Source organism: Hemitrygon akajei, chromosome 3 (assembly GCF_048418815.1).
Source record: "Hemitrygon akajei chromosome 3, sHemAka1.3, whole genome shotgun sequence".
In the NCBI taxonomy this organism is placed as follows: Eukaryota; Metazoa; Chordata; class Chondrichthyes; order Myliobatiformes; family Dasyatidae; genus Hemitrygon; species Hemitrygon akajei.
The window spans coordinates 104375076-104394637 of NC_133126.1; the positions used below are offsets into that span (position 1 = coordinate 104375076).

At 36.0% G+C, this 19562-nt stretch overlaps 1 protein-coding gene across 1 annotated transcript in view; it reads left to right on the plus strand.

The window, feature by feature from the left end:
- LOC140725277 (uncharacterized) overlaps nt 1-19340 on the plus strand; it is a 41534-nt gene extending 22194 nt beyond the window's left edge. The window contains exon 2 of the mRNA XM_073040543.1: nt 18339-19340. The gene's annotated coding sequence lies outside the window, so the exon portion shown is untranslated. The remainder of the gene's footprint in view (nt 1-18338) is intronic.
- Nucleotides 19341-19562: the final 222 nt, after the last annotated feature.

Consider the following 19562-nt stretch of genomic DNA (forward strand, 5'->3'; position numbering starts at 1 on the left):
TGGAACTGCATTTAGCTTTGTATTGCTTTGAAACACGTTAGTACAATTAGGAGCAACTGGTGATATTGCTTAGTGTAACTTTACTAACTGCAGTAGCACACACATAAAACTGGTTGCAGACAACTCTAAATCATATGGAAAGTAAATTGAAAGTGTTTACATCAAGTTAGCAGATAGTACTTTTGAGCAGAAATAAAATGTACTCTTTTACTTCTGAAAGCATTACTTATTATTGTGTGCATTTTCTGTTATGTACATGTGCGTAACTATTCAGAGTGCACTGTAAATGAATAGAAACACAAAGAAAACTACTCACAGCAATGGAATACATAAAGTAATGTTGAATTCAAGAACATACTACACTGCATTTACATTGGAACTGCATTTAGCTTTGTATTGCTTTGAAACACGTTAGTACAATTAGGAGCAACTGGTGATATTGCTTAGTGTAACTTTACTAACATCAGTAGCACACACATAAAACTGGTTGCAGACAACTCTAGATCATATGGAAAGTAAATTCAAAACGTTTACATCAAGTTAGCACATAGTACTTTTGAGCAAAAGTAAATTGTACTCTCTTTTCAGCTGAATGCTTTACTTATTATTCTGTGCATTTTCTGTTATGTACATGTGCGTAACTATTCAGACTGAACTGTACCTGAATAGAAACACAAAGCTACTCACAGCAATGGAATACATAAAGTAATGTTGAATTCAAGAACATACTGCACTGCATTTACATTGGAACTACATTTAGCTTTGTATTGCTTTGAAACACGGTTGTACTATTAGGAGCAACTTAGTGTAACTTGACTAACTTCAGTAGCACACACATAAAACTTGTTGCAGACTTCTCCAAATCATATGCAAAGTCAATTACAAAGATTTACATGCAGTTAGCACATAGTAATTTTGAAGAAAATTCAAATGTACACTCTTTTCAGCTGAATGGATTACTTATTATTCCCTGTGTTTTCGGTTTCGTACATGTGCATGACTATTCAGAGTGTACTGTAACTGAATAGAAAAACAAGGAAAGCTACTCACAGCAATGGAATACATAAAGTAAAGTTGAATTCAAGAACATACTACACTGCATTTACATTGGAACTACATTTAGCTTTGTATTGCTTTGAAACACGGTAGTACCATTAGGAGCAACTGGTGATATTGCTTAGTGTAACTTTACTAACTGCAGTAGCACACACATAAAACTGGTTGCAGACAACTCTAAATCATATGGAAAGTAAATTGAAAGTGTTTACATCAAGTTAGCAGATAGTACTTTTGAGCAGAAATAAAATGTACTCTTTTACTTCTGAAAGCATTACTTATTATTGTGTGCATTTTCTGTTATGTACATGTGCGTAACTATTCAGAGTGCACTGTAAATGAATAGAAACACAAAGAAAACTACTCACAGCAATGGAATACATAAAGTAATGTTGAATTCAAGAACATACTACACTGCATTTACATTGGAACTGCATTTAGCTTTGTATTGCTTTGAAACACGTTAGTACATTTAGGAGCAACTGGTGATATTGCTTAGTGTAACTTTACTAACATCAGTAGCACACACATAAAACTGGTTGCAGACAACTCTAGATCATATGGAAAGTAAATTCAAAACGTTTACATCAAGTTAGCACATAGTACTTTTGAGCAAAAGTAAATTGTACTCTCTTTTCAGCTGAATGCTTTACTTATTATTCTGTGCATTTTCTGTTATGTACATGTGCGTAACTATTCAGACTGAACTGTACCTGAATAGAAACACAAAGCTACTCACAGCAATGGAATACATAAAGTAATGTTGAATTCAAGAACATACTACACTGCATTTACATTGGAACTACATTTAGCTTTGTATTGCTTTGAAACACGGTTGTACTATTAGGAGCAACTTAGTGTAACTTGACTAACTTCAGTAGCACACACATAAAACTGGTTGCAGACAAATCTAGATCATATGGAAAGTAAATTCAAAACGTTTACATCAAGTTAGCACATAGTACTTTTGAGCAAAAGTAAATTGTACTCTCTTTTCAGCTGAATGCTTTACTTATTATTCTGTGCATTTTCTGTTATGTACATGTGCGTAACTATTCAGACTGAACTGTACCTGAATAGAAACACAAAGCTACTCACAGCAATGGAATACATAAAGTAATGTTGAATTCAAGAACATACTACACTGTATTTACATTGGAACTACATTCAGCTTTGTATTGCTTTGAAACACGGTATTACCATTTGGAGCAACTGGTGATATTGCTTAGTGTAACTTTACTAACTTCAGTAGCACACACATAAAACTTGATGCAGACTGCACCAAATCATATAGAAAGTCAATTACAAACGTTTACATCAAGTTAGCACATAGTACTTTTGAGGAAAAGTAAATTGTACTCTCTTTTCAGCTGAATGCATTATTATTGTGTGCATTTTCTGTTATGTACATGTGCGTAACTATTCAGAGTGAACTGTAAATGAATAGAAACACAAAGAAAACTACTCACAGCAATGGAATACATAAAGTAATGTTGAATTCAAGAACATACTACACTGCATTTACATTGGAACTGCATTTAGCTTTGTATTGCTTTGAAACACGTTAGTACATTTAGGAGCAACTGGTGATATTGCTTAGTGTAACTTTACTAACATCAGTAGCACACACATAAAACTGGTTGCAGACAACTCTAGATCATATGGAAAGTAAATTCAAAACGTTTACATCAAGTTAGCACATAGTACTTTTGAGCAAAAGTAAATTGTACTCTCTTTTCAGCTGAATGCTTTACTTATTATTCTGTGCATTTTCTGTTATGTACATGTGCGTAACTATTCAGACTGAACTGTACCTGAATAGAAACACAAAGCTACTCACAGCAATGGAATACATAAAGTAATGTTGAATTCAAGAACATACTACGCTGCATTTACATTGGAACTACATTTAGCTTTGTATTGCTTTGAAACACGGTTGTACTATTAGGAGCAACTTAGTGTAACTTGACTAACTTCAGTAGCACACACATAAAACTTGTTGCAGACTTCTCCAAATCATATGCAAAGTCAATTACAAAGATTTACATGCAGTTAACACATAGTAATTTTGAAGAAAATTCAAATGTACACTCTTTTCAGCTGAATCGATTACTTATTATTCCCTGTGTTTTCGGTTTCGTACATGTGCATGACTATTCAGAGTGTACTGTAACTGAATAGAAAAAGAAGGAAAGCTACTCACAGCAATGGAATACAAAGTAAAGTTGAATTCAAGAACATACTACACTGCATTTACATTGGAACTACATTCAGCTTTGTATTGCTTTGAAAGACGGTATTACCATTTCGAGCAACTGGTGATATTGCTTAGTGTAACCTTACTAACTTCAGTAGCACACACATAAAACTTGATGCAGACTGCACCAAATCATATAGAAAGTCAATTCCAAACGTTTACATCAAGTTAGCACATAGTACTTTTGAGGAAAAGTAAATTGTACTCTCTTTTCAGCTGAATGCTTTACTTATTATTGTGTGCATTTTCTGTTATGTACATGTGTGTAACTATTCAGACTGAACTGCAACTGAATAGAAAAACAAGTAAAGCTACTCACAGCAATGGAATACATAATGTAAAGTTGAATTCAAGAACATACTACACTGCATTTACATTGGAACTACATTTAGCTTTGTATTGCTTTGAAACACGGTAGTACCATTAGGAGCAACTGGTGATATTGCTTAGTGTAACTTTACTAACTGCAGTAGCACACACATAAAACTGGTTGCAGACAAATCTAGATCATATGGAAAGTAAATTCAAAACGTTTACATCAAGTTAGCACATAGTACTTTTGAGCAAAAGTAAATTGTACTCTCTTTTCAGCTGAATGCTTTACTTATTATTCTGTGCATTTTCTGTTATGTACATGTGCGTAACTATTCAGACTGAACTGTACCTGAATAGAAACACAAAGCTACTCACAGCAATGGAATACATAAAGTAATGTTGAATTCAAGAACATACTACACTGTATTTACATTGGAACTACATTCAGCTTTGTATTGCTTTGAAACACGGTTGTACTATTAGGAGCAACTTAGTGTAACTTGACTAACTTCAGTAGCACACACATAAAACTTGTTGCAGACTTCTCCAAATCATATGCAAAGTCAATTACAAAGATTTACATGCAGTTAACACATAGTAATTTTGAAGAAAATTCAAATGTACACTCTTTTCAGCTGAATCGATTACTTATTATTCCCTGTGTTTTCTGTTTCGTACATGTGCATGACTATTCAGAGTGTACTGTAACTGAATAGAAAAAGAAGGAAAGCTACTCACAGCAATGGAATACAAAGTAAAGTTGAATTCAAGAACATACTACACTGTATTTACATTGGAACTACATTCAGCTTTGTATTGCTTTGAAAGACGGTATTACCATTTCGAGCAACTGGTGATATTGCTTAGTGTAACCTTACTAACTTCAGTAGCACACACATAAAACTTGATGCAGACTGCACCAAATCATATAGAAAGTCAATTACAAACGTTTACATCAAGTTAGCACATAGTACTTTTGAGGAAAAGTAAATTTTACTCTCTTTTCAGCTGAATGCTTTACTTATTATTGTGTGCATTTTCTGTTATGTACATGTGCGTAACTATTCAGACTGAACTGCAACTGAATAGAAAAACAAGTAAAGCTACTCACAGCAATGGAATACATAAAGTAATGTTGAATTCAAGAACATACTACACTGCATTTACATTGGAACTACATTTAGCTTTGTATTGCTTTGAAACACGGTAGTACCATTAGGAGCAACTGGTGATATTGCTTAGTGTAACTTTACTAACTGCAGTAGCACACACATAAAACTGGTTGCAGACAACTCTAAATCATATGGAAAGTAAATTGAAAGTGTTTACATCAAGTTAGCAGATAGTACTTTTGAGCAGAAATAAAATGTACTCTTTTACTTCTGAAAGCATTACTTGTTATTGTGTGCATTTTCTGTTATGTACATGTGCGTAACTATTCAGAGTGCACTGTAAATGAATAGAAACACAAAGAAAACTACTCACAGCAATGGAATACATAAAGTAATGTTGAATTCAAGAACATACTACACTGCATTTACATTGGAACTGCATTTAGCTTTGTATTGCTTTGAAACACGTTAGTACAATTAGGAGCAACTGGTGATATTGCTTAGTGTAACTTTACTAACATCAGTAGCACACACATAAAACTGGTTGCAGACAACTCTAGATCATATGGAAAGTAAATTCAAAACGTTTACATCAAGTTAGCACATAGTACTTTTGAGCAAAAGTAAATTGTACTCTCTTTTCAGCTGAATGCTTTACTTATTATTGTGTGCATTTTCTGTTATGTACATGTGTGTAACTATTCAGACTGAACTGCAACTGAATAGAAAAACAAGGAAAGCTACTCACAGTAATGGAATACATAAAGTAAAGTTGAATTCAAGAACATACTACACTGCATTTACATTGGAACTACATTTAGCTTTGTATTGCTTTGAAACACGGTATTACCATTTGGAGCAACTGGTGATATTGCTTAGTGTAACTTTACTAACATCAATAGCACACACATAAAACTGGTTGCAGACAACTCTAGATCATATGGAAAGTAAATTCAAAACGTTTACATCAAGTTAGCACATAGTACTTTTGAGCAAAAGTAAATTGTACTCTCTTTTCAGCTGAATGCTTTACTTATTATTCTGTGCATTTTCTGTTATGTACATGTGCGTAACTATTCAGACTGAACTGTACCTGAATAGAAACACAAAGCTACTCACAGCAATGGAATACATAAAGTAATGTTGAATTCAAGAACATACTACACTGCATTTACATTGGAACTACATTTAGCTTTGTATTGCTTTGAAACACGGTTGTACTATTAGGAGCAACTTAGTGTAACTTGACTAACTTCAGTAGCACACACATAAAACCTGTTGCAGACTTCTCCAAATCATATGCAAAGTCAATTACAAAGATTTACATGCAGTTAGCACATAGTAATTTTGAAGAAAATTCAAATGTACACTCTTTTCAGCTGAATGGATTACTTATTATTCCCTGTGTTTTCGGTTTCGTACATGTGCATGACTATTCAGAGTGTACTGTAACTGAATAGAAAAACAAGGAAAGCTACTCACAGCAATGGAATACATAAAGTAAAGTAGAACTCAAGAACATACTACACTGCATTTACATTGGAACTACATTTAGCTTTGTATTGCTTTGAAACACGGTAGTACCATTAGGAGCAACTGGTGATATTGCTTAGTGTAACTTTACTAACTGCAGTAGCACACACATAAAACTGGTTGCAGACAACTCTAAATCATATGGAAAGTAAATTGAAAGTGTTTACATCAAGTTAGCAGATAGTACTTTTGAGCAGAAATAAAATGTACTCTTTTACTTCTGAAAGCATTACTTATTATTGTGTGCATTTTCTGTTATGTACATGTGCGTAACTATTCAGAGTGCACTGTAAATGAATAGAAACACAAAGAAAACTACTCACAGCAATGGAATACATAAAGTAATGTTGAATTCAAGAACATACTACACTGCATTTACATTGGAACTGCATTTAGCTTTGTATTGCTTTGAAACACGTTAGTACATTTAGGAGCAACTGGTGATATTGCTTAGTGTAACTTTACTAACATCAGTAGCACACACATAAAACTGGTTGCAGACAACTCTAGATCATATGGAAAGTAAATTCAAAACGTTTACATCAAGTTAGCACATAGTACTTTTGAGCAAAAGTAAATTGTACTCTCTTTTCAGCTGAATGCTTTACTTATTATTCTGTGCATTTTCTGTTATGTACATGTGCGTAACTATTCAGACTGAACTGTACCTGAATAGAAACACAAAGCTACTCACAGCAATGGAATACATAAAGTAATGTTGAATTCAAGAACATACTACACTGCATTTACATTGGAACTACATTTAGCTTTGTATTGCTTTGAAACACGGTTGTACTATTAGGAGCAACTTAGTGTAACTTGACTAACTTCAGTAGCACACACATAAAACTTGTTGCAGACTTCTCCAAATCATATGCAAAGTCAATTACAAAGATTTACATGCAGTTAACACATAGTAATTTTGAAGAAAATTCAAATGTACACTCTTTTCAGCTGAATCGATTACTTATTATTCCCTGTGTTTTCGGTTTCGTACATGTGCATGACTATTCAGAGTGTACTGTAACTGAATAGAAAAAGAAGGAAAGCTACTCACAGCAATGGAATACAAAGTAAAGTTGAATTCAAGAACATACTACACTGTATTTACATTGGAACTACATTCAGCTTTGTATTGCTTTGAAAGACGGTATTACCATTTCGAGCAACTGGTGATATTGCTTAGTGTAACCTTACTAACTTCAGTAGCACACACATAAAACTTGATGCAGACTGCACCAAATCATATAGAAAGTCAATTACAAACGTTTACATCAAGTTAGCACATAGTACTTTTGAGGAAAAGTAAATTGTACTCTCTTTTCAGCTGAATGCTTTACTTATTATTGTGTGCATTTTCTGTTATGTACATGTGTGTAACTATTCAGACTGAACTGCAACTGAATAGAAAAACAAGTAAAGCTACTCACAGCAATGGAATACATAATGTAAAGTTGAATTCAAGAACATACTACACTGCATTTACATTGGAACTACATTTAGCTTTGTATTGCTTTGAAACACGGTAGTACCATTAGGAGCAACTGGTGATATTGCTTAGTGTAACTTTACTAACTGCAGTAGCACACACATAAAACTGGTTGCAGACAAATCTAGATCATATGGAAAGTAAATTCAAAACGTTTACATCAAGTTAGCACATAGTACTTTTGAGCAAAAGTAAATTGTACTCTCTTTTCAGCTGAATGCTTTACTTATTATTCTGTGCATTTTCTGTTATGTACATGTGCGTAACTATTCAGACTGAACTGTACCTGAATAGAAACACAAAGCTACTCACAGCAATGGAATACATAAAGTAATGTTGAATTCAAGAACATACTACACTGTATTTACATTGGAACTACATTCAGCTTTGTATTGCTTTGAAACACGGTATTACCATTTGGAGCAACTGGTGATATTGCTTAGTGTAACTTTACTAACTTCAGTAGCACACACATAAAACTTGATGCAGACTGCACCAAATCATATAGAAAGTCAATTACAAACGTTTACATCAAGTTAGCACATAGTACTTTTGAGGAAAAGTAAATTGTACTCTCTTTTCAGCTGAATGCATTATTATTGTGTGCATTTTCTGTTATGTACATGTGCGTAACTATTCAGAGTGAACTGTAAATGAATAGAAACACAAAGAAAACTACTCACAGCAATGGAATACATAAAGTAATGTTGAATTCAAGAACATACTACACTGCATTTACATTGGAACTGCATTTAGCTTTGTATTGCTTTGAAACACGTTAGTACATTTAGGAGCAACTGGTGATATTGCTTAGTGTAACTTTACTAACATCAGTAGCACACACATAAAACTGGTTGCAGACAACTCTAGATCATATGGAAAGTAAATTCAAAACGTTTACATCAAGTTAGCACATAGTACTTTTGAGCAAAAGTAAATTGTACTCTCTTTTCAGCTGAATGCTTTACTTATTATTCTGTGCATTTTCTGTTATGTACATGTGCGTAACTATTCAGACTGAACTGTACCTGAATAGAAACACAAAGCTACTCACAGCAATGGAATACATAAAGTAATGTTGAATTCAAGAACATACTACGCTGCATTTACATTGGAACTACATTTAGCTTTGTATTGCTTTGAAACACGGTTGTACTATTAGGAGCAACTTAGTGTAACTTGACTAACTTCAGTAGCACACACATAAAACTTGTTGCAGACTTCTCCAAATCATATGCAAAGTCAATTACAAAGATTTACATGCAGTTAACACATAGTAATTTTGAAGAAAATTCAAATGTACACTCTTTTCAGCTGAATCGATTACTTATTATTCCCTGTGTTTTCGGTTTCGTACATGTGCATGACTATTCAGAGTGTACTGTAACTGAATAGAAAAAGAAGGAAAGCTACTCACAGCAATGGAATACAAAGTAAAGTTGAATTCAAGAACATACTACACTGCATTTACATTGGAACTACATTCAGCTTTGTATTGCTTTGAAAGACGGTATTACCATTTCGAGCAACTGGTGATATTGCTTAGTGTAACCTTACTAACTTCAGTAGCACACACATAAAACTTGATGCAGACTGCACCAAATCATATAGAAAGTCAATTCCAAACGTTTACATCAAGTTAGCACATAGTACTTTTGAGGAAAAGTAAATTGTACTCTCTTTTCAGCTGAATGCTTTACTTATTATTGTGTGCATTTTCTGTTATGTACATGTGTGTAACTATTCAGACTGAACTGCAACTGAATAGAAAAACAAGTAAAGCTACTCACAGCAATGGAATACATAATGTAAAGTTGAATTCAAGAACATACTACACTGCATTTACATTGGAACTACATTTAGCTTTCTATTGCTTTGAAACACGGTAGTACCATTAGGAGCAACTGGTGATATTGCTTAGTGTAACTTTACTAACTGCAGTAGCACACACATAAAACTGGTTGCAGACAAATCTAGATCATATGGAAAGTAAATTCAAAACGTTTACATCAAGTTAGCACATAGTACTTTTGAGCAAAAGTAAATTGTACTCTCTTTTCAGCTGAATGCTTTACTTATTATTGTGTGCATTTTCTGTTATGTACATGTGCGTAACTATTCAGACTGAACTGTACCTGAATAGAAACACAAAGCTACTCACAGCAATGGAATACATAAAGTAATGTTGAATTCAAGAACATACTACACTGTATTTACATTGGAACTACATTCAGCTTTGTATTGCTTTGAAACACGGTATTACCATTTGGAGCAACTGGTGATATTGCTTAGTGTAACTTTACTAACTTCAGTAGCACACACATAAAACTTGATGCAGACTGCACCAAATCATATAGAAAGTCAATTACAAACGTTTACATCAAGTTAGCACATAGTACTTTTGAGGAAAAGTAAATTGTACTCTCTTTTCAGCTGAATGCATTATTATTGTGTGCATTTTCTGTTATGTACATGTGCGTAACTATTCAGAGTGCACTGTAAATGAATAGAAACACAAAGAAAACTACTCACAGCAGTGGAATACATAAAGTAATGTTGAATTCAAGAACATACTACACTGCATTTACATTGGAACTGCATTTAGCTTTGTATTGCTTTGAAACACGTTAGTACATTTAGGAGCAACTGGTGATATTGCTTAGTGTAACTTTACTAACATCAGTAGCACACACATAAAACTGGTTGCAGACAACTCTAGATCATATGGAAAGTAAATTCAAAACGTTTACATCAAGTTAGCACATAGTACTTTTGAGCAAAAGTAAATTGTACTCTCTTTTCAGCTGAATGCTTTACTTATTATTCTGTGCATTTTCTGTTATGTACATGTGCGTAACTATTCAGACTGAACTGTACCTGAATAGAAACACAAAGCTACTCACAGCAATGGAATACATGAAGTAATGTTGAATACAACAACATACTACGCTGCATTTACATTGGAACTACATTTAGCTTTGTATTGCTTTGAAACACGGTTGTACTATTAGGAGCAACTTAGTGTAACTTGACTAACTTCAGTAGCACACACATAAAACTTGTTGCAGACTTCTCCAAATCATATGCAAAGTCAATTACAAAGATTTACATGCAGTTAACACATAGTAATTTTGAAGAAAATTCAAATGTACACTCTTTTCAGCTGAATCGATTACTTATTATTCCCTGTGTTTTCTGTTTCGTACATGTGCATGACTATTCAGAGTGTACTGTAACTGAATAGAAAAAGAAGGAAAGCTACTCACAGCAATGGAATACAAAGTAAAGTTGAATTCAAGAACATACTACACTGTATTTACATTGGAACTACATTCAGCTTTGTATTGCTTTGAAAGACGGTATTACCATTTCGAGCAACTGGTGATATTGCTTAGTGTAACCTTACTAACTTCAGTAGCACACACATAAAACTTGATGCAGACTGCACCAAATCATATAGAAAGTCAATTACAAACGTTTACATCAAGTTAGCACATAGTACTTTTGAGGAAAAGTAAATTTTACTCTCTTTTCAGCTGAATGCTTTACTTATTATTGTGTGCATTTTCTGTTATGTACATGTGCGTAACTATTCAGACTGAACTGCAACTGAATAGAAAAACAAGTAAAGCTACTCACAGCAATGGAATACATAAAGTAATGTTGAATTCAAGAACATACTACACTGCATTTACATTGGAACTACATTTAGCTTTGTATTGCTTTGAAACACGGTAGTACCATTAGGAGCAACTGGTGATATTGCTTAGTGTAACTTTACTAACTGCAGTAGCACACACATAAAACTGGTTGCAGACAACTCTAAATCATATGGAAAGTAAATTGAAAGTGTTTACATCAAGTTAGCAGATAGTACTTTTGAGCAGAAATAAAATGTACTCTTTTACTTCTGAAAGCATTACTTGTTATTGTGTGCATTTTCTGTTATGTACATGTGCGTAACTATTCAGAGTGCACTGTAAATGAATAGAAACACAAAGAAAACTACTCACAGCAATGGAATACATAAAGTAATGTTGAATTCAAGAACATACTACACTGCATTTACATTGGAACTGCATTTAGCTTTGTATTGCTTTGAAACACGTTAGTACAATTAGGAGCAACTGGTGATATTGCTTAGTGTAACTTTACTAACATCAGTAGCACACACATAAAACTGGTTGCAGACAACTCTAGATCATATGGAAAGTAAATTCAAAACGTTTACATCAAGTTAGCACATAGTACTTTTGAGCAAAAGTAAATTGTACTCTCTTTTCAGCTGAATGCTTTACTTATTATTGTGTGCATTTTCTGTTATGTACATGTGTGTAACTATTCAGACTGAACTGCAACTGAATAGAAAAACAAGGAAAGCTACTCACAGTAATGGAATACATAAAGTAAAGTTGAATTCAAGAACATACTACACTGCATTTACATTGGAACTACATTTAGCTTTGTATTGCTTTGAAACACGGTATTACCATTTGGAGCAACTGGTGATATTGCTTAGTGTAACTTTACTAACTTCAGTAGCACACACATGAAACTTGATGCAGACTGCACCAAATCATATAGAAAGTCAATTACAAACGTTTACATCAAGCTAGCACATAGTACTTTTGAGGAAAAGTAAATTGTACTCTCTTTTCAGCTGAATGCTTTACTTATTATTGTGTGCATTTTCTGTTATGTACATGTGCGTAACTATTCAGACTGAACTGCAACTGAATAGAAAAACAAGTAAAGCTACTCACAGTAATGGAATACATAAAGTAAAGTTGAATTCAAGAACATACTACACTGCACTTACAATGGAACTACATTTAGCTTTGTATTGCTTTGAAACACGGTAGTACCATTAGGAGCAACTGGTGATATTGCTTAGTGTAACTTTACTAACATCAGTAGCACACACATAAAACTGGTTGCAGACAACTCTAGATCATATGGAAAGTAAATTGAAAGTGTTTACATCAAGTTAGCAGATAGTACTTTTGAGCAGAAATAAAATGTACTCTTTTACTTCTGAATGCATTACTTATTATTGTGTGCATTTTCTGTTATGTACATGTGCGTAACTATTCAGAGTGCACTGTAAATGAATAGAAACACAAAGAAAACTACTCACAGCAATGGAATACATAAAGTAATGTTGAATTCAAGAACATACTACACTGCATTTACATTGGAACTGCATTTAGCTTTGTATTGCTTTGAAACACGTTAGTACAATTAGGAGCAACTGGTGATATTGCTTAGTGTAACTTTACTAACATCAGTAGCACACACATAAAACTGGTTGCAGACAACTCTAGATCATATGGAAAGTAAATTCAAAACGTTTACATCAAGTTAGCACATAGTACTTTTGAGCAAAAGTAAATTGTACTCTCTTTTCAGCTGAATGCTTTACTTATTATTCTGTGCATTTTCTGTTATGTACATGTGCGTAACTATTCAGACTGAACTGTACCTGAATAGAAACACAAAGCTACTCACAGCAATGGAATACATAAAGTAATGTTGAATTCAAGAACATACTACACTGCATTTACATTGGAACTACATTTAGCTTTGTATTGCTTTGAAACACGGTTGTACTATTAGGAGCAACTTAGTGTAACTTGACTAACTTCAGTAGCACACACATAAAACTTGTTGCAGACTTCTCCAAATCATATGCAAAGTCAATTACAAAGATTTACATGCAGTTAGCACATAGTAATTTTGAAGAAAATTCAAATGTACACTCTTTTCATCTGAATGGATTACTTATTATTCCCTGTGTTTTCGGTTTCGTACATGTGCATGACTATTCAGAGTGTACTGTAACTGAATAGAAAAACAAGGAAAGCTACTCACAGCAATGGAATACATAAAGTAAAGTTGAATTCAAGAACATACTACACTGCATTTACATTGGAACTACATTTAGCTTTGTATTGCTTTGAAACACGGTAGTACCATTAGGAGCAACTGGTGATATTGCTTAGTGTAACTTTACTAACTGCAGTAGCACACACATAAAACTGGTTGCAGACAACTCTAAATCATATGGAAAGTAAATTGAAAGTGTTTACATCAAGTTAGCAGATAGTACTTTTGAGCAGAAATAAAATGTACTCTTTTACTTCTGAAAGCTTTACTTATTATTGTGTGCATTTTCTGTTATGTACATGTGCGTAACTATTCAGAGTGCACTGTAAATGAATAGAAACACAAAGAAAACTACTTACAGCAATGGAATACATAAAGTAATGTTGAATTCAAGAACATACTACACTGCATTTACATTGGAACTGCATTTAGCTTTGTATTGCTTTGAAACACGTTAGTACAATTAGGAGCAACTGGTGATATTGCTTAGTGTAACTTTACTAACATCAGTAGCACACACATAAAACTGGTTGCAGACAACTCTAGATCATATGTAAAGTAAATTCAAAACGTTTACATCAAGTTAGCACATAGTACTTTTGAGCAAAAGTAAATTGTACTCCCTTTTCAGCTGAATGCTTTACTTATTATTGTGTGCATTTTCTGTTATGTACATGTGCGTAACTATTCAGACTGAACTGTACCTGAATAGAAACACAAAGCTACTCACAGCAGTGGAATACATAAAGTAATGTTGAATTCAAGAACATACTACACTGCATTTACATTGCAACTACATTTAGCTTTGTATTGCTTTGAAACACGGTTGTACTATTAGGAGCAACTTAGTGTAACTTGACTAACTTCAGTAGCACACACATAAAACTTGTTGCAGACTTCTCCAAATCATATGCAAAGTCAATTACAAAGATTTACATGCAGTTAGCACATAGTACTTTTGAGGAAAAGTAAATTGTACTCTCTTTTCAGCTGAATGCTTTACTTATTATTGTGTGCATTTTCTGTTATGTACATGTGCGTATCTATTCAGACTGAACTGCAACTGAATAGAAAAACAAGTAAAGCTACTCACAGCAATGGAATACATAAAGTAAAGTTGAATTCAAGAACATACTACACTGCATTTACATTGGAACTACATTTAGCTTTGTATTGCTTTGAAACACGGTAGTACCATTAGGAGCAACTGGTGATATTGCTTAGTGTAACTTTACTAACTGCAGTAGCACACACATAAAACTGGTTGCAGACAACTCTAGATCATATGGAAAGTAAATTGAAAGTGTTTACATCAAGTTAGCAGATAGTACTTTTGAGCAGAAATAAAATGTACTCTTTTACTTCTGAATGCATTACTTATTATTGTGTGCATTTTCTGTTATGTACATGTGCGTAACTATTCAGAGTGCACTGTAAATGAATAGAAACACAAAGAAAACTACTCACAGCAATGGAATACATAAAGTAATGTTGAATTCAAGAACATACTACACTGCATTTACATTGGAACTGCATTTAGCTTTGTATTGCTTTGAAACACGTTAGTACAATTAGGAGAAACTGGTGATATTGCTTAGTGTAACTTTACTAACATCAGTAGCACACACATAAAACTGGTTGCAGACAACTCTAGATCATATGGAAAGTAAATTCAAAACGTTTACATCAAGTTAGCACATAGTACTTTTGAGCAAAAGTAAATTGTACTCTCTTTTCAGCTGAATGCTTTACTTATTATTCTGTGCATTTTCTGTTATGTACATGTGCGTAACTATTCAGACTGAACTGTACCTGAATAGAAACACAAAGCTACTCACAGCAATGGAATACATAAAGTAATGTTGAATTCAAGAACATACTACACTGCATTTACATTGGAACTACATTTAGCTTTGTATTGCTTTGAAACACGGTTGTACTATTAGGAGCAACTTAGTGTAACTTTACTAACTTCAGTAGCACACACTGTTATGATACCAGCCCCCTCCTTTGTGAGAATTGCAAGAGCCCTAGAAAAGGGGGGTCAATGACCCAAAAGAGAGAGAGAGAGACAGGCTGAATGGACACAGGAAATGGAAAGACATTCCACTGGGACAAAAGCTGGTGTCTGTGGCATTGTTCTCAGGAGACACCTGGGAACTGCAGACGTGCCAACTCGCAGGGACATTGTAAAGCCCTCGGGCAAAGTGGGCTGGTTGAGAGAGAGAGTGCATCACCTGCAACCTGATTGACACCTGAGATCCCGTGAGGCAGTATAAAGAAGGGTCTGAAAGAGGACGACCCTCAGACGCACCAAGGAGACACCAAGAAGCACGATAACGCTTCCCGTGGGAACGGGAAGCCATTTTGAAATAAGCCACGTGCGTTAAATTCCGAATGCGGGGTTTGTGGCTGGAACCAACGGAAGATCGCTTTATTTAACACCAGGGAAGCCAAATCCCCTGAGGCTGAGGATTTGATTCATAAAGACAACGGCAAGTGTTATCTTTTCCTAACAATCTCTCTCTCTCTCCAACACGTGAAACCAAAAAGGGAAAAGCCTGCAGACTTCAGAGTGACTCTTTATATTTCCAATTGGACTCAGTATTATATACCCTAGACAACGAAAGAGCTTATTTCTGAGTGATTATTAATGTACCTGCGTTTTAGATTGAGTATTGACGCATGTTATCTGAATGTTTGTATTAACCTTAATTTTTGTGCCCCTTTATTAATAAAACTTTTGAAAATAGTAGCATCCGACTCAGCTGATCCATCTATCTTTGCTGGTAAGTTACCTGGTTACGGGGTTTTCGTAACAAGTGGGGGCTCGTCCGGGATTTGAAACCAAACGGGAGGGTCAGTGAATCGGGCTGTAAGTCCAAACTTAAATCTGGTTTCGCAGGTAGCCAGACAGAAAACCAGCAAAGATGGACGTGTGTGAATTTATGAGCACCAAATCAGACTTGTTAAATTTGGCGAAGGGGTTAGAGAGGGAAAACGAGCAGAATCAAGCTGAGAGGCAAAGACAGCATGAAATTCGGATCAGAGAGTTAGCAGCAGCCGAGAGAGCGGCAGCGGGGAGAGAAAGAGAGAGGGAGGAGCTAAGGAGAGAGCGGTTTAATGTTAGTCGGGAGCTGAGATTAGTACCTCCGTTCGAAGAGACGGATGTTGATAGTTATTTCTTGCTTTTTGAAAAGGTGGCAGTGAACCAGAAGTGGCCACAAGAGCAGTGGGTCGCGTTGTTACAAAGTGTGTTAGCAGGAGGGAGGATTTGGGCAGCCATGATGCCGACCCGCCGACCGGCGAGTGCGGTGGCCCCGCCCCTAGAGTCCCAAAGCTTTCGCGCATGCGCGGTCACTCGCAGCCTGTCGGAAAAAGCGGCTGAGAAAGAGGACAGTTTAAATGAAGCCAGCAGTAATCTGGCCAAGATGTTTTTACCGACCCTGTACCATGAGGGTTCCGAGGGTGGTAAAACAGAAAGCAGTAAAGTAAAAGGGGGTAAGGGAGAGGAAATAGCCCTGCCCTTAGTGAAGAGAAAGGTCCTAGAGGTAGGAACTAAAGTTGAGAAACGGATAAAGTTGTTAAAATGTCCAGAGTTGGACATGGTTAGTCTGTCTGGTTTGGCAGAATTGTTTGAAGAAGTTCAGAGTTCTAAAGGTGTTCTCGATGGTCCCGAGAGTGAAATGAGGGCAGTCTTAGAGGAGAAGGGTACCCTTGCTGTGGAGAAGTCAGCTGAAATGGCCGAGGAGGTTGTTTCAGCTCGCAGGGTTGCGCCTTCCCCAACGGGGGGCTGCCTAGAGAGTAGCTGGAAGGATCGGGGGACGTTAGAATTTGCAAAAGGTACGGGTATTGAGAGCCTGGAAGGGGCCAATGTCCCGTTTGAGTGTGTCCAAGATGGGGGCGCACGTGGTGCTGAACCTGGTAACAGAGCTCAGGGGAAGTCTGAGGTGTTTGATTCAGGGGGACGGGGCGGCCGTCTTTGTGGATCAGATAGGGTTGGTTCAGTAGGAAAAGGGTTAACCTTGGTAACGGTGGGAAGTGTGAGTTCCACGGTGTTTGTATTCGAGAGTGGGGCCAAGGTTAATGCCGAATTTAAAGGGGGAATGAGGATTGTTATTGAAGGAAACGGAAAGTCTGTAGTTCCCAAGTCGAAGGAAGAAATTTTAAACCTGGCAGATCGCTCACAGAGTGAGTCGGGAAATAGCGGGGCCCCCCACTCTATTGTTACGCCAGGGTGGGGTGTGAAGAGGTTGCATTCGAAATGCTACCTGAAAGAGGAGTTGGAATTAAAAACAAATAGCCTGAAGGGTCTTGACAGTTTGGGGCATGGTGTTGAAAAAATAGCCCCGATGAACGAGGCGGGCGGGAGTTCACCACGCCAAATTACTCAAAGTCCCAACGGGGGGACTCGCCAGAAAAGAGGTGACGGTTAATGGGGGATGCCATTTTTTTTAAACAGCAAAGCAGGTTTTACGGGTTGCGCTAAAGCCTGTGAATAATAAAGACAGACCTTTGGAGACCTGCCGGCGAAGTAAACCGACCGAAACGATTAGTATTCGCATAAACTTTTGTAGATGCACCTAAGCTAAGATCACACCTCCTTAGTTATGTTGCTGAAGAAAGCAAATAAATAAGCTGGTTATTGAGCTGAAGTCTGATGCTGCTAGGCGTTAGCATGGCACGTGAGGTTAAGGTATTAAAGGAAAGGGGCACTGTACTTGTTAACTGTTTAGATGCTGACTTGAATGTATAACTGTATTACTCTGTAGTGAAAAGAAAAGATTCTGTATTGTATTAGATTCAAAATTTCTGTAAGACTGTACCACTCTGGGTTTTAACCGCTGGTAAAAACCTTTTTAAGAGGGGAGGTGTTATGATACCAGCCCCCTCCTTTGTGAGAATTGCAAGAGCCCTAGAAAAGGGGGGTCAATGACCCAAAAGAGAGAGAGAGAGACAGGCTGAATGGACACAGGAAATGGAAAGACATTCCACTGGGACAAAAGCTGGTGACTGTGGCATTGTTCTCAGGAGACACCTGGGAACTGCAGACGTGCCAACTCGCAGGGACATTGTAAAGCCCTCGGGCAAAGTGGGCTGGTTGAGAGAGAGAGTGCATCACCTGCAACCTGATTGACACCTGAGATCCCGTGAGGCAGTATAAAGAAGGGTCTGAAAGAGGACGACCCTCAGACGCACCAAGGAGACACCAAGAAGCACGATAACGCTTCCCGTGGGAACGGGAAGCCATTTTGAAATAAGCCACGTGCGTTAAATTCCGAATGCGGGGTTTGTGGCTGGAACCAACGGAAGATCGCTTTATTTAACACCAGGGAAGCCAAATCCCCTGAGGCTGAGGATTTGATTCATAAAGACAACGGCAAGTGTTATCTTTTCCTAACAATCTCTCTCTCTCTCCAACACGTGAAACCAAAAAGGGAAAAGCCTGCAGACTTCAGAGTGACTCTTTATATTTCCAATTGGACTCAGTATTATATACCCTAGACAACGAAAGAGCTTATTTCTGAGTGATTATTAATGTACCTGCGTTTTAGATTGAGTATTGACGCATGTTATCTGAATGTTTGTATTAACCTTAATTTTTGTGCCCCTTTATTAATAAAACTTTTGAAAATAGTAGCATCCGACTCAGCTGATCCATCTATCTTTGCTGGTAAGTTACCTGGTTACGGGGTTTTCGTAACAACACATAAAACTTGTTGCAGACTTCTCCAAATCATATGCAAAGTCAATTACAAAGATTTACATGCAGTTAGCACATAGTAATTTTGAAGAACATTCAAATGTACACTCTTTTCAGCTGAATGGATTACTTATTATTCCCTGTGTTTTCGGTTTCGTACATGTGCATGACTATTCAGAGTGTACTGTAACTGAATAGAAAAAGAAGGAA